This window comes from Lepidochelys olivacea (genome assembly GCF_965140295.1).
Source record: "Lepidochelys olivacea isolate rLepOli2 genome assembly, chromosome: 2".
Classification (NCBI taxonomy): domain Eukaryota; kingdom Metazoa; phylum Chordata; order Testudines; family Cheloniidae; genus Lepidochelys; species Lepidochelys olivacea.
The window spans coordinates 200728226-200744205 of record NC_140412.1 but is presented as its reverse complement, the minus strand read 5'-3'; the positions used below and the strand labels follow the sequence as shown (position 1 = coordinate 200744205).

The 15980-nt window shown below is 38.0% G+C and overlaps 1 protein-coding gene across 3 annotated transcripts in view; it reads left to right on the top strand.

The window, feature by feature from the left end:
• Nucleotides 1-15980, top strand: part of UBE2E1 (ubiquitin conjugating enzyme E2 E1) — a 62202-nt gene that overhangs the window by 33340 nt on the left and 12882 nt on the right. The gene's annotated exons all lie outside the window — the stretch shown is intronic.

The window sequence follows — 15980 nt, the reverse complement described above, 5'->3', positions numbered from 1 at the left end:
AGAGTGGAAAAATAGAAGGGGTGAAGTAGTAGCTGTGTTAAAAGGGTAGGCTATTGTAGCTGACATTTATGTCGATGGATCGTAGCATTTTTAAATAGTACAACTCCTACATATTAGAGAAGAGAATGTATTTTTGCTGCTTTATATGCTAAATTTTTCATCTCAGTTATCACGAGAAGAGTGGTTGAGAAAAATGTAATATGAACAACAATTATAAATCTTTGGGTATTAGCCAAGGTATTTGTTGTCTTCAGATTCTCTTATTGTGAATTTATGAAAGGCACTTAGACTAAACGATGTAGTTTAAAAGGAAGACCCTTAAACTGCTTTCTTTAGAGAATTGTAGTCCTCTTCACTGCACAGTGTGAACTCTCATAGGGTCTTGTGTTGTTGATCTGAAACTGTAGTTTTTAGATAAAGATTAAAACCAAGCTTTTTATTTATAAAATAAATAGTTAGCAGAACTAGTTGGTGGCAAAAGCCTGAAAGTAAACTTTTGAAGTTGCATAAAGAGAAAAAAAACCTGTACTTTTTAAAAAAAAAATGAGGATTTGAAAACATCTGGTTTCTAGTAGCAGGTGTGAGGGTGGGTTATGCCTTAATTACTCACTGTGATTAAGAGGAGCCACAGTGAGAATTGGACAATCCAATTTCTGAATTAATTGCCCCTTTTAGGTACCCAAAGGGGATTTTTATATATCTTGTAATACACATAATGGGTGAAATCTTGACCCCATTGAAGTCAATGGGGAGTTTTTCCATTAACTTCAGTGAGGTCAGGATTTCACACAGAGTCCTTCCAAACTGACACCTGCTGAAAGGACTCCATGGATAGCTTTATTAGCAAACGTGCTAGTGGAACAGGCATTCAGCAGAGTGCAGATTGAAGTGAACTCCTTCTTTTAGGAATATGAGTCAAACCAATTCTTCATCACCTTTGCAGTCTTAGGCTGTAGTGTAGACATAGCCTATGTTGGCATTATTTGGGGTGTGAAAAAACCAACCTCCGAGTGTCCTAAATTACACCAACCATAAGCATTCATGTGGACAGCACTATGTCGGTGGGAAAGCTTTTGCCACTCATGGAGGTGGTTTTATTTTGCCAACGGGAGAGCTCCCTCCCATAAGCATAGAGCGTCTTCACCAGACATACTGCGGTGATGGTACTGTACAATGTACGTATGGACATGGCCTTAGTGTATACCCAGGATTGGAGAAACTTCCATTTTGGGGCCAACAAGTGTGACGCATATTTTTTGGGGTGTGAGTGAGGATGGTGAATAATACAATATATACTCGTGGGGGAATTCTGCACCAAAAAATTTTGAGCCAAAAAAAAGTAAAATTCTGCACACAATAGTTTAAAATTCTGCAAATTTTATTTGTCAAAAATAACACTACATGCCAGTTTCAATTATTTTGGTAATTTATTTCAAAATACCTGTCAGCAAGTATGTAACAATACAGACACCACAAAAATCCCCCCAGGAGTAGAGAGTTAAAAAAACTCCTGTTTCTCTTCCCCCCCTGCTGGAGCCCAGCTGCGGGTCCCCTCCCCACCAGTCAATACACCTGAATCCCCAGCGACCAGCTGTGGGGCCTCCCCTTGCCCAGACACCCATTCCCCTCTCTCCCCAGAGACAAGCCCAGCCGCAGGGTCCCCCTAGCCTAGACACCGGCACCCCTGCCCCTCCTTGCCCAGACACCTGCACCCCTTCTCCCCCAGACCTCAGCTGCGGGCTCCCCGCAGCCCAAACGCCCACCCCCTACCCCTCAGAGCCCAGGGATCCAGAGGGAGAAACAGCCTGATGCTCAGTCCCAGGCTTGCGTGGAGTTCCCTGTGCACTGCCACCTTCCTTCCTTCAGGGCATGCTGGGAACTAACCCTAACCCTGTAGCTCCCTTGGTCCCTCCCCCTGGCAGTGTCTTCCAGGTGCAATCTGAGCTCTGCTGGGTCCAGTGGCCTCTAGTGGAGGCCAGCAGCACTGCAGCCCATTGGGGGGGAGGAAATTCTGCACGCAAAACATTAATTTCTGCAGAATTCCCCCAAGGGTAAATATAATGCCTATATATAAATCAGTGGTGCAGCCTTATCTGATTACTGTGTATAGTATTGGCTACGCCATCTTGAAAAGATATTGCAGAACAAGAGGGGATTCAGAAAAGGGCAATGAGAGTGATCAAGGATGTGGAAAAACTCTCCATATGAAAAGACATTGAAAAGTTTGGAATTGTTTACCTTGGAAAGGAGATGAATAACAGTCATAATAAAAGTATATTAAAATAATGATTGGTACAGAGAAGGTAGATCAGGAGCGTCTATTCTCCCTGTCTCATAACAAAAGGGATATTTCATGAAAATAAAAAGTGGGAAATTCAAAACTGATAAAAGGAAATACATTTTTACACAGTGTTAGATTACACTGTGGAATTGATTGCCACTGGAAGTTGTTGAGTCCAAGAAATTAGAAAGTTTAAAAAATGATTGAACATTTATATGGATACCAAGATTACACAGCATTATACTTAACAATAAATTTTGGAAAATGTAAAATTTTGGAAGAGGTATTGAACCTCACGCCACAGGGTTTAAACTAGTCTCAAACTTTTGGAGATTAGGATGAGACCAAATGTAGAGGGCAGCTTACTCCACATCTGTTTACCAGTAGTTCTTATACCTTCTTCAGAAGCATCTGGTTCTGGCCACTGTCAGAAGCAGCACACTGAACTAGATGACTTTGCATCTGATACAGGATGTCAGTTCCTATGTTTCTATGTACCTCCTTTTGGTCCTGGAGTGAAGAAACAAAGTGCAGTACAAAAGTGTGGATTTGAACTATATAACCAAAGTCTAGGGCTGTAGTAGGAATATTATATTACTGGGCTGACCATTCTTATTTATCATATTTAATGTTTACAAAGGAAAACTGTGTTAAAGGTTCAGGCTATTTTCCAAAGTCAGTTACAGAGGTATTTATATACATTACGAACCATCCATATGACAAAACCACCTAATAGAGATCTGCCCAATAGGATTCTCCTTCATACTTTTGTTAAATTAACAACATCTGCTTCAGAGTATCCAGTTTTACAGCTGAACACTGAAATCTGCACACATGTTCTTTCAGTTACTCCAGTATTTAACCTTTAATGTGACTTTGCTTGATCATAATTCAGGCTTGTGTCTTAGCTGACTGATGTATTGAAAGAAGCAGTATATAAATATGTAAATTACACTTTGCAATTCTGAAAGATTAAATGTTTGTTTTGGTATTACTTTGGTTTAATACCATCTTTATTGGTATCAACACTTGGCTGATTAACATCTAGTTACGCAATTTCTCATTATACAAGTATGTCATAGTGCTTCAGATTTTCATGACTAACACAAGCTCTGCAGGATAGTATACTCCTCAACTGAGTTTGCTTTAGCTGTAAAAGAGTTTTATCTTATCATGGTTTTACTGGGTCATTTGATAAAAATTCAGATTTATTTTCCTTTTTTGGGGGTGAGGGAGGGGTTGTTAGATTGAGAGGCTGTTTAATTACAGGAATGTCAGTTGACTTTGAAATCCAGTATTGTCTTTGTAAATTACTAAGAAAAAACTACTTGAGTGTACTCTATCTTCCTTGGTCTTTGTTTCAGCCTGCCAAATATGAGATAACGATGTATGAATCTTAGATTTGTGAAGTAGGACTCTTACTTGACCACCATCATTTAATTTTTAAAAGTTTTTATGAGATTGATTAGACCTTAAAATTAATAATCTAAGGTTGAAATGTATATGTATTACTGTCTGAACATCTTAGTTTCATTAAAAAGAACATTTTAAAATATGCTTGTTTGACCTCTTAGTGAATAGGTGGAAGAAAATTAACAAGCTTTTTTCATATTAAACCATAGTTATTTTGAAGGGGATGATTTAAATATCTTCCTAATACTGATCTCCACCCTCCCTTTACACACAGTGCCATTTTTACTTGTGTGCTGTTGTATGATGTAATTTTCCATGTACAAGGATTAAAGATGCCAGGTTTCCCAGAAGTTTCATCATTAATTTGGGATTTCCTTCCTTTCATGTGTTTGTCAGGCTCTGGCCAGATACGAAAGGGAGGAATATAAAAATAAAAGTGGCCAAGTGGCAGGTGTAGTACCTGAAACTAATTTTCTACTATTACTTTATTTTATAAATAAAAAGAGTTCTTATATGTCCAGAGTCTGACATTATATATAATGAATGTGTGTGTGCTTGTATTTTATTTAATGAGACACTATAATGCAAAGTCTAGTTAGTTCTTCCTCAAAAAAAGAGGAGTTAGAAAATTAGTTTCAGGTACTACATCTGCCACTTGGCCAATTTTTAAAGTTTTACTGTTGCATTTTCTTATTTTTTAAAACATTTTTTTTTCTCTCACTACTATCTCTGTGAAAGACACTTACAGACATGGGGAAACTGACACAGAGCTCTCAGATGTACAAAATAAAGAAATACATATTGTAATCTGTAGTATTACTTGTAACAACAGGTTAAAAATTTTTTTTTAATTAAGTTGGTATCCCTTTAAAAAAAAAAAAAGTGTGTGTGTGTTTGTGTATTTATGTGTGTATGTGCTTTCCATCTCAGGCTGATTGGTGCAAATTAAATTTTGTGTTTAGTCCAAACAGTGTGACTGCAGTACAGATATCCATGAATTCTGCTAAATGTCATGAAAAATAGCTTTGTGTAATTTTTATAGTTAGTTTAAGAAGCTTATGAAGAAAATATTTCCCTGTATGATTTGATAAGTGAGCCAGACTCTGAGAGATCCTTCCTGAAGTGCTATTAAACTTCAAAGTTTTTATCTAGTTATTATGTGTACTTGTGAATAGAATGTGGATTGTTTTTATGCTAAAACTGCAGGTTGACATTAAGGGGGTCAAACTGGAGGAGTGGAGCTCCTGGGTTTTGTTGAAGAGGTGGTAAGAGGAATTCCTAAGTTCCGGCAGTTCTTCTTTATGTGCCTGGCGCTAGGCTATATCAGGCAAAACTTGCTGCTCTCCTTGGTTGTCTCCTTACCAGCATATTTAATTTTATCAACAAATATTCTCTGTTTATGTGCAGGTTGGTGACTTTTTTTTTAAAAAGGGGGGGAATTAAGAGGGCTTGAGTTTATACACGTGCTGATTTTGGTGTCCGTATATATGGTATGTTTCATCATATCCTTTTCCATGTCTTAAATGTGCTGCAGCTTCTGTTACCTTCTGCTGAGTCGTCATTATCACAATAACACTTATGTAGACAAGCCCCCTGATAATTGAAGAACTAAAAATGATATCAGCACAAAAGACAACTGAGAGGGAAAGCGTGTTTCCATCAATGTTTAAAACTGTTTGTTTTTTGTTAACACTTATTTAACCTCAATGAGTGACTAACGTTCTGGGAAAAGTACATTATTTGTTGGAAGATTCACTGCACCAGCCTGGTCAGTTACGGAGTGAAAGCTGACCATATACATCCTCTGAAACCCAGTGGGTCCTGCAAAACCAGAGAAGACCAGACTTGACATTGCTGATATTTCTAAGATAAACAAACTCCCTCAAGCCATTTTTCATATTCCATAAAATAGCAATAAAAGGCACAAACCCAATAATTTATTTCAGATACTTTGAAAGTCGTCTTTTAAGTAAACTCTCTTATTCTTAAAGTCAGATTGTTGACTCCTGCATAGTATTGGCTGACACTGTCATTATAATAAACCTTGACTAACTACAGTGACTCTTGCGGGCAACAATAGGAACTATTATTTATTAACTAGAACAACCTACAATGCTATATAAAGATTTTTAGTAACTACTCTGTAATTGTTTTGTGTTTTACTTTAATAGACTGTTTAAGAATAAATTAGTATCAGAAACCCCATCCCAGACCTGTCAGTTGAACAAATTTCTAGGCTGTCCATTCTACAATTGTAAAATGTATTTTATTAGGACTTGTGTGGCATGCAACTGTGTTAATACTCCACAGTCCCCTGTAATCAATAAAAATATGCTGTGGTTGTGTAGTATAGTTTGATCTTAAATGTTTTTTTCTAATCAACTAGGTTTAGCCAGTTGTGTGTCAGCATGTTGTGAGTTACCCAGAATTTGCCCCCAGCCACCTTAAAAAACATTTCCTTTCAGCCACGACAATGTATGCATCAGTTAATATGAATGCGATGATTTCGATTTGCTGAGTGCATGAGAGGAAGTTATATTTAAATGAAGGGGAACTGATATACCTGAAGTGGGAGGAAGGATGGTCTGGTGGCCTAGGACAGTGTTTCCCAAACAGAGAGAGTCTGGTGAGTCGTCATCACTTTTCAGACACCTCAAGCCCGCTACTGCAGTGTCTTTCACTGTCCTCCACACATCACTACCCATGTGTGCCTTGGAAGCACGGCTGTCCCTGTACCCTGCTCTTTCACTTCCACTGGGCAGGGGCAGCAGCGTGGGGAGCGGGATCTGGGCAGCACCAACCCGGAGGAACCAGTAGCCTGTGGGAGACAGGCCTGCTGGGAAAACGAGAGCAAGGAGGCTGGGGAGGAGGCAGCAAGCGGATACCCCCTCCCCACCACACACACTTAAACTGGTGCTCTAAAGTCCTGTATAAAAGCACTGCTAACTAGCAGTAGTTTCTATACGGTTGGTCTTCAAAAAAGATAAAATGCAGTTGATGGGTTGCCTTAGAAAAAGTTTGGAAAGCACCAGCCTAGTTTGTGGGAGATGCAGGTTCAATTCCCTGCTCTGCCATAGGCTTCCTGTGTGACATTGGATAACTCACTTAGCCTTTCTGTGCCTCAGTACCCCATCTGTAAAATGTGGATAATGCTTTTCTACCTCAGAGGGCGCCTGTCAGGATAAATTCATTAAAAGACAGTGAAGTGCTTTGAGACCTACTGAGGAAAAGCACTAGTTAAGAAATGGTGGGGGGGATTGTTACGGACGGGATTATTTTTTCCTAAGTCTCTCACAATGTAAAAACAAAGCTTTGAAGATCAGTGTTGTCGTGTAATTCTGCAATATTAGTTCATTTTATGGAGAGCCACTTTGTTGTATTAGTATCGTTACTACAGACTGATCGATAATGATGGTTAGAAAAGTCAGTAGGGGAATACATGGTCATGGAAAGAGTAGTACTTGACTCCTTTTTCTTTCACTTCCTCTGTTAGAGTATTGCATATCCACTCGTAACTGTCTGGAAAAACTATAACACCAATGTCCTAAGGAACATCAAGCACAGTAGTGTGATCTGTCCTAAAATATCCATATTTTAGAGTGTCTTTTTAGATGGGTGCAGGAGACAGATTGCAGCACGTTTCTAGTCTGAGGAGTTTTCTCCTCCCATTTAAAAATATTTCTTAAGAGTGTTTTTCCAAATAAATATGAATGCTGGCTTGGGAAGAAAAATCAGTTTGTAGCCAAGGAACCCAATCTTTATTAGTTAGAGGAATTTTGGAGAGCCTTCAGCATAGGAGCACCTCTAGCCAAATGTTACACATAATTATTAACCTTCTGGGTGCCGGTTTCTTCAAGGATGTTCATAACTAGCAGTGCACTTTAATCTAAGTTATTTAGCTTTTGTCTTTCTTTGACATAGTAGTGGTGTGACCACTAATATTAAACCATTGGTAATGTAAAGTATTACTAATGAGCTCTGAGGGAGATAACCTGTATGAAGTTACCAGAGTAGACTAATTTGGTTTACTCAATAGTTTGGATTTTTTTTAAATAAAAAAATGTGTATATGGATTTTTATTTTTTATTTTTGGCTGGAGAAAGAAGCCTCCCAATTGTCTGAGTCCTATTGTTTAACTTTATGGTGCACTGTTTGCAAACTCTGCAAATGCATGAATGGATATGCTAGGACTTCTAATCAATTTGTCTAGACTTAATCTCTCATAAATAGTATCCATGTGTCTTGTTCCTGGAGTAGCCGAGTAATCTTACTGTATTTCTGTTTTTCCAAATGGGTAGAAAACATGCAATTTAGGAAACCGTCTTCTGATCCCTTTAAAATGAAGGTGGACAGTTTGAAGGGTGGGATTTGCTTGCAGTATTTGAAAACATGTTTATAGTCCTGCAACCCGCAAAGAAGTTAGTGGAGAATGTGGACCATAAGCCTGTCTTGTCTTCAGAGATATTAGCTGCAGCCAGTTCTGGTGACCCATGTGCTTTGGTATCGGTATTGATTGGCAATAGTGTTGCAGAATTTCTTGAAGGAGATGCTGTCCCTTTTCAGTCCTTATTCTATGCAAATCTGTTTTACTTTTTCCTGCAAAGTTATATTTCAACACTAAGACAAAGTGATGAACTAGCTTAAATTTGACTTTACATCTCCCATTCAATGATAACCTAAACAGGAAAGAAAAGGAGTACTTGTGGCACCTTAGAGACTAACCAATTTATTTGAGCATAAGTTTTCGTGAGCTACAGCTCACTTCGTCAGATGCATACTGTGGAAAGTGTAGAAGATCTTTTATACACACAAAGCATGAAAAAATACCTCCCCCAACCCCACTTTCCTGCTGGCAATAGCTTATCTAAAGTGATCTCTCCTTACAATGTGCATGATAATCAAGTTCGGCCATTTCCAGCACAAATCCAGGTTTTCTCACCCCCCCCCACACACACACACAAACCCACTCTCCTGCTGGTAATAACTTATCTAAAGTGACCACTCTCCTTACAATGTGTATGATAATCAAGGTGGGCCATTTCCAGCACAAATTCAGGGTTTACCAAGAACGTCTGGGGGGGTTAGGAAAAAACTAGGGGAAATAGGCTACCTTGCATAATGACTTAGCCACTCCCAGTCTCTATTTAAGCCTAAATTAATAGTATCCAATTTGCAAATGAATTCCAATTCAGCAGTTTCTCACTGGAGTCTGGATTTGAAGTTTTTTTGTTTTAAGATAGCGACCTTCATGTCTGTGATTGCATGACCAGAGAGATTGAAGTGTTCTCCGACTGGTTTATGAATTTTATAATTCTTGACATCTGATTTGTGTCCATTTATTCTTTTACGTAGAGACTGTCCAGTTTGACCAACGTAAATGGCAGAGGGGCATTGCTGGCACATGATGGCATATATCACATTGGTGGATGTGCAGGTGAACGAGCCTCTGATAGTGTGGCTGATGTTATTAGGCCCTGTGATGGTGTCCCCTGAATAGATATGTGGGCACAGTTGGCAACGGGCTTTGTTGCAAGGATAGGTTCCTGGGTTAGTGGTTCTGTTGTGTGGTATGTGGTTGCAGGTGAGTGTTTGTTTCAGGTTGGGGGGCTGTCTGTAGGCAAGGACTGGCCTGTCTCCCAGGATTTGTGAGAGTGTTGGGTCATCCTTCAGGATAGGTTGTAGATCCTTAATAATGCGTCGGGGGCTGAAGGTGACGGCTAGTGGCGTTCTGTTATTTTCTTTGTTAGGCCTGTCCTACAGGAAACAATAAGATCTGGAAGAAGTGAAAGAGTATGACTTTCACTCCAGAACTATCTTCATTTGTACAAAGATCACTTGATGTGCTGAATCCAATTGTAGGGTCTGTTTGCCTTCTGACAGCATAAAAATTACAGAAGTTAATTTACTACTATTTGTTCTGTATCAACTACCAAAACCACGTCGGAGTCTGAGATGGCACTGAGCCAGTGGCTGAAATACAGAAATGCTATACCTGTGAGACTATTTAGCTTTACCTTTGAATTGTAAATACAGCTATACAATAAGTACTAAATTTGGAAACAAGCTTTGATTGTCTGGAGGAATTTCTTTCCTCAGGTTGGTAGCTAATAGTCCAATTGACAAATGGCAAGAAGGAAGCTGATGGTAAAAATAGTACAAGGTTAAGTTTGCAGAGCATAGCTTTTACCATCACCTCTTTCTGTCATTTAAATAAACCATTACGAGTTGTTAGCTGAGTCATACTCTTTCACTTCCAGATCTTATTGTTTCCTGTTTAGGTTATCATTGAATGGGAGATGTAAAGTCAAATTTGAGCTAACACTTTGTCCTTGTGTTGAAATATAACTTTGCAGGAAAAAGTAAAACAGATTTGCATAGAATAAGAATAATTCTACTAACATTTCAAAGTTTGGCATTTCATGTCCTTGCATATTTAAATAAAGGCATATGCTGCAACCTTGAGCTTTTATAAAACTGTCCAACCTCTCTGTAGCAGGATTGGAGCTTAGCAACTGTTCCTATATGTGGTAGGATAAACTTCCAGTGATCAGTTGCACAGGGAATCTGTGCAGGAGGAAGCTATTGCTGGAGAAAGTAGACCCCCTCTGGGAGTGGAGTAGTTTGGATTTATTTTCAATTTTGGAACCAATGTTAAATGCATTAATTTCTCCTGAACCTTTTTATTAGGACTTGCTTATAAATTGAAGGGATTATTGCTAAACTACATAGAGCTTCAGCGTACTCTCGAGAAAAATGTAAGCCTCTTTCTGACCCCTCCAGTAATCAAGGGTTTTATTTTTAAGCTTTGAAGTAAGTTTTAAAAATTGAACTTTGCAGCAAAACAGTCTAACAGCATTGGCCTTCCCACAAAAGGTTTTCAGATACTTTGGTAGCAACCTCAGAATTGTGTGTGCTGTAAGTAAAACCTACACATTGTGGTTGTTGTCCTGCAAACACTGGGGCACAGTCCTTTCTACCATAATAAGATAAGGTTGCAAGCACCTCACCTGATGGAGAACACTTGTAGGACTGGCTGACCATTTAGTTGGATTGTATTGCACTGGTTTTCACTCAGCTAAACTGAACCATTTGCAAAATATCTTTGATGTGTTAACCCCACTAAATTTTCACTAAGAAAACCCCAAAATGTTTTTACTCTAACACATGAGATTACATACTTCAATGTTGGATCCTAAATATTGTGCTTAATTCATACTTTAACTTCTTCCCAAGTTAATTTGCTATGAAATTTACCTTCCAGTTTCGGGCATACACTTTTTCTTGCAGTATTATTTCTTTCAAAAATGCCTTTTAATAAATTGATTGGATACTTAATGAGAGTCATTCTTTTCCAATTTCTACCAATGAAATGTTGTGTGAGCCTTCTGTCTCTTCTCTTAGGAATACTGTAAGATTTGGAAGGCATTTGCCCTTGGAAATAGTTGTGACTGTCAGACAGAAAATACCAATATCTTGAAGAAGTAGATCTAGTTATTACCATAATAATACTTAGTGCTTCATGCTTTTTCATTCTTATGCTCAAAGTGCTTTACAATGGGAATTAAGTAATTAGGTCTTGTTATCCCCATTTTACAGATGGTGGGATCACCATAACAGTATTCTGTTCTATTTTTACAATATTATCTCCCCTGCTTCCTTTAAAAAACAAAAATAAAAAAGCCCAGCTAGGCCTCTGCCTTCTCCCTGGTGTCTATTCCCCACCTCTTATGCAGCTCTAAGGCATTTTCCCCCAGTCAATCCATCATTTCAGTTAATCTTGACACTGGGGAGCAGCTGGGAGCTGTCCCTAATTAAAGTGGGCAAAAATATTCCTGCGATTTATTTGGTCACGTGATAGTCCAGTACGCTACCATTAGGCTGTCAGAGCTGTCCAGACGGGATTTTGATGGTGGTGGTGGTTTTTTGTTGTTGTTCTGGTTTGTTTTGTTTTTAGGTTTCTTTTGGTCCAGTTTCTTTCCTTGACCTAAAAATGAGACAAAGTTAAAATTCTATTTGATGTTTAAACTACTGAAAATAGTAATTAAACGTGCATGACTCAGGGCATCGTCTTAGTGTCTTCTGTCTTGGCTGTTCAGATTCATTTCTCAGTACCTTGTGATGTTTCAGTGCTTATTGAGACTATTGTCAAAGGAAACTATATTGTGGAATCTTAAGAGATGCAAAACATGCCTACTCAGACTCTTGTAGAAAGCTAGGCATGTACGAGATATGTTAGAGGGATCTTTTCCTGTCTGTCCTGAATGATTTAAGATAGGAGGCAGAGTAGCAGGGATGAGACTGTCTGCAGCCCTTACTCTTCAATTTACACAATTAGTAATAGTATTTATTACTTGTTTATGCTGCATAGTATGCAAAAATAGACCTGCCCTGCCCTGAAGAGCAGCTCTGTTGGTAACTCAGAATAACCACTTTGTACAGTGGGGGGTGTGTAATACATTTCTAGCAGGTACAGTGTGTGTGGGAGGGAATAATTATCTCTAAAATTATGGTTGTGCACTTGTATACATTTTTAAAAACAAGAGATCATGGCTAAATGCAACATCCCTTAATAAAAAAAAATCCTGAGAGCAGAAAACTTATTTAATACAGAATTTCCTGACTTGCATGTTTACATTTTCTGTGAAACTTCCAAAAGTAATGTTAAGTCTGCACCCCATCTTTCCTCCAATACCTACATCTGTCATTGTAGAGCAACCCAAACCCCTCATCCGCCACTGGTTAGGGACTTCTTGTGTCCTTCGCTAACCTCCCCTAAGTTCCTTCTCATGATATAGGTTAGAAACCCCCACTATGATATGGGCTACCAGAGTGGGGCAGAGTTGTAACATTATATAATGGACAATATATTGCAATGGATGAGGGGGGAGAGTTTGGGTCAGTGCTGGAAACAAATGTTTCACTACAATTTCATATTAAATGCTCAAACTTAAGTCTCTGTTTACAAAGCATTTTGCTCTTGGATCTTTTTTTAAAAGAAAACAGTTGTTTATATTTTTAAGACAGTAGATGAAGAACACTGGCACCTCTTACTAATGACCACCATCAGGACTCCATTTTTTATTCAATTGTTTACAATAGGTAGCTTCATAATATAGTGATGCCCAAACAACTTGTTTGTTTTAAAGTGTAAAACAAAAAGATAAATATTAAGGTAGAGAAGAGAAACATTATTTTAGTCTGTATGGTTTGAGTATTATATGAAACAGAAAATTTGTATCACTGTATTAGAGGCAATTCTGTAAGTTGCATAAAACCAAATGGTCAAACCATGATGCATTTTGTATTTTATTAAACTGAAACACAGAATTCTGCCATAGAAATCATGCCCTTTTAAAGTCCAGTGCATTTTATTTTATGTAATAAGTTAAAAAATATCTTCACTTCAAAATTATTGCTCCTGTTTTCAACTTGTTTGGTGTTCAATTAAGACTGTTGCCATCACAGTTCGTAATTTAGCAGCATTAGAGTAGAAATGACTGAGGTGGTTTTGCCTGGGAATACCCAAATTCTTCCAATGTGGTGTTTGCTTGCATGTAGGTTTGATCTGGATCTCTGGAATGGGTAGTCTCGCTAAAGATTTTTGTTCTCATCTTTTGTTTTCCAGAGACATGTAACTCCAAAACTGCTTGGCCAATTTGCTTTAGATTCAATTCAAAAATAGGGCTCTGGATTTGAGTGAGAGTTAATAGTGGTTTTCCTCATGGTCCTAATTGAAATATTTGTTAGTTTTCCATGGGCTACTGAAATTAATTGTGGCTAATGAAATTCTTTTCTCACACCATCCTGTCAAGTTGACCTGAGGTGGTCGGTGGCATTTTAAGTGATATCCATAAATTGATTAGAATAAGCACAGTGCCAGAAATGTAGGCACATGGAGGATTTTAACAGTGAAAATGTAGCCACAGGATTTTAGATGCCTCCAGGGTTAGGCGGCAGCCAAGCAGGGGTTTTGAGGATCTTAGGTGATGCCTGAATATTGGATGTAGGTAGCAGATAGGCGCCTAAATCCTTTTGTTGATCTGGCTTTTAACACACCCCCAACCTCCACAAAACTCTCCCCCCCAAAAGTTCTGGAGGTAGAGGGTTATTGGCTCTTGGATTTAATACAGTGTGTTGTAGCTATTTGTAGTGGAATCAGTTTATATTATTTTAAGTTGTCTTCAGAATGGTCAAGTGTATGACAGCTGCTAAATGTTGCATCAGTCTGTTATAGTCATTTGAGTATAGCGGTGATGCAGATTATTGGAGGTATCAGTTGCATCTATGCACCATATACCTACATATTAATGTGTTCTTTTTAAACAGATAATTGCAAAGGATTTTAAGCAAAAAAATGTAATCCCTCATCTTTGACTACTTTTTGTATCTTCACTGAAGTTAATGCCACTGCACTTAAACTACATTCAAGTACCATCACTTTTCTAATAAACACTTGAGTATTGAGCCACTTGATAGTACCTAATCCTAACTTAAACCCAAGTAATGTTGCATTCTGTAACTGACTTGCATCTTCCCCTTTCAATCTTTTCTTTATAAGAAATCAATTATGCTATTTAAAAATTGAAATCCTCCAGCTATTTCACACTGTTAATTGAAATGAAAGGCTTGAAAGGTAAGCTACATGCATCACTTTTTAATAAAATATTGGGGAAATGTCTACTAATGTTTTACAAAGATGTGATAGATATATTTAATCCAAAACTCTATTAATATACTACTACATCTGTGGAAATGAAAGCACCTTGCATGCATTAATAACTAATTGGAAGCCTAATAGGGTATAAGACATTTCTAAGACTATTATGAATAATATTTTTGAAGTCATTTGGGTTTTTATTGAATAATAATTTTAAGTCATTGGGGTTTTTTTTTGTATTGATAGTCATTTGGGTTTAAACTAGAAATGAAATGCAAAATAAAATACTGAAATATTTCTCATAGGCTCTGAGGGCCTTATTTAGTATGCTGATCATGTTGCTTCCCCCTTTCCCGCCCCCACCCCACGTTGAAGTACTCCCAGTTGACAGTTCTTAATTTGTAAATTCCAGCAGTGCATTGGTATTAACAAATTGCAAGGACCTGTTCAATGCAGTAGTTCCATCTTAAGGGGGTTGGCTTGTGCAACTTGGAGTAATGATAGTGTTTCAACACCACTCCAAGAGGTAATTTCTTGGAGTAGTGGCTAAGGGCACCCAAGAGTGCCTTTTCAATAACTTTGCACAGTTAAGCTGGTGCCTGTCCCTAGGCAGGGCTTCTTGTAGAAATACAGTAGTATCACAGCCCATTACATGTCTAGTAGCTGTAGAGCTAAGCATCCAGATATACAGACCTGTATGGGGCAAAGAGAAATAATTAGGGAGGAGAGGGATATCATGAGTCTTTAGGGTACAATGGATTTTACCTTACATTAGTGTTTTTGTTCGAAGCCTCATTTCACAAGCTATGTGAAGCTTTGGGTTTGGATGTGAGAGATATTTTCCAATGTACAGTGTGTAATTTTTGTGTTAGTTTTCAGAACTTTACACATTGGGGAGGATGTGGGGAGACATGCAAAGAAATCTTCTAGTACGGGTCTTGCTATTAAAATTAATCATCAAAGTACCATGGGCATTTATTGGATTTGGAACCTAAAGATGAGATAATAGAGGTATTTGATACAAAATTCCTTCTCCCTTTGCTTACCCATACATAGAGGAACATGTTCACCAGCAGAACAAAGAACAGAAAGCCGTCCATCATCCTTGGGTGTTGGGACCTTTACAGTGTGATCTAACATTATTTGTATTTATTTATTTCTATTCATAACACAATTAATAAGCACCCATCAGTTGGATCCCGTCACATTATCACGTTCATATTGAATGCATTAGATGCCTTCCACCTCTAATACTAATGCTCCATAATTATTATAATGAATAAAAGACCTTTAATTTATCCCTCCACCCACATCAGTGCTAGGAGAAAAAGGTGGTCTTTGCAGTGTGTCTGGAATGTTAAATCCAAGATTTAACCCTGATTTTATGGAAATTTGCAAAAAACAGCTCTGTAAAATGGGCCGCAACATTAGGAAAAACCCATATCGTTGCTTCATTTTAGAAACCATTTTGCACAAAATATACTGTGACCAAGCAGGGAGAAGTTTGACATTGTAAAGCATCATAATATAGTTTTGATCCACTCAATTAAAGCAAATGAACTACTGCTGTTCAGTAATAATGTAGGAAATGTAAATAATATCTCCTGTTGATTACATCAAACTAAAAAA